General features: G+C 45.7%; 1 protein-coding gene across 2 annotated transcripts in view; it reads right to left on the bottom strand.

Moving 5' to 3' along the window:
* The window catches only part of stat4 (signal transducer and activator of transcription 4), an 18,753-nt gene extending 18,563 nt beyond the window's left edge, over positions 1-190 (bottom strand). The window contains exon 1 of one of the 2 annotated variants that reach the window (XM_035677111.1): positions 45-190. The gene's annotated coding sequence lies outside the window, so the exon portion shown is untranslated. The remainder of the gene's footprint in view (positions 1-44) is intronic. The other variant, XM_035677112.1, reaches the window with a different exon arrangement.
* Between the last annotated feature and the right edge of the window lie 42 nt (positions 191-232).

Below are 232 nucleotides of genomic sequence, written 5' to 3'. Positions count from 1 at the left end.
AATATTTAGTGTAATAGTTTGTTGTTTCAGTGATTTAATGTTACCTGGGTTGGTTTCTGCGCTGCTGCTCCGTCGGTCTCTATCTCTCTCTCTCTCAAACCATGTGCACTTGTTTCCCTCTTTATGACTTTCGTTTCTTAGAGTCAGTGCAGGAAGCGACCTCGTTTATACTCTCTAGGGTCGTAACTACTGCAGGTACCCGCCCAGCCAATCACTGCACACACACACACAC

This window comes from Morone saxatilis, unplaced genomic scaffold, assembly GCF_004916995.1.
Source record: "Morone saxatilis isolate NCDOM2014 unplaced genomic scaffold, NCSU_SB_2.0 Contig5, whole genome shotgun sequence".
Taxonomy (NCBI): domain Eukaryota; kingdom Metazoa; phylum Chordata; class Actinopteri; family Moronidae; genus Morone; species Morone saxatilis.
This window is presented reverse-complemented; position numbering and strand designations above follow the sequence as displayed.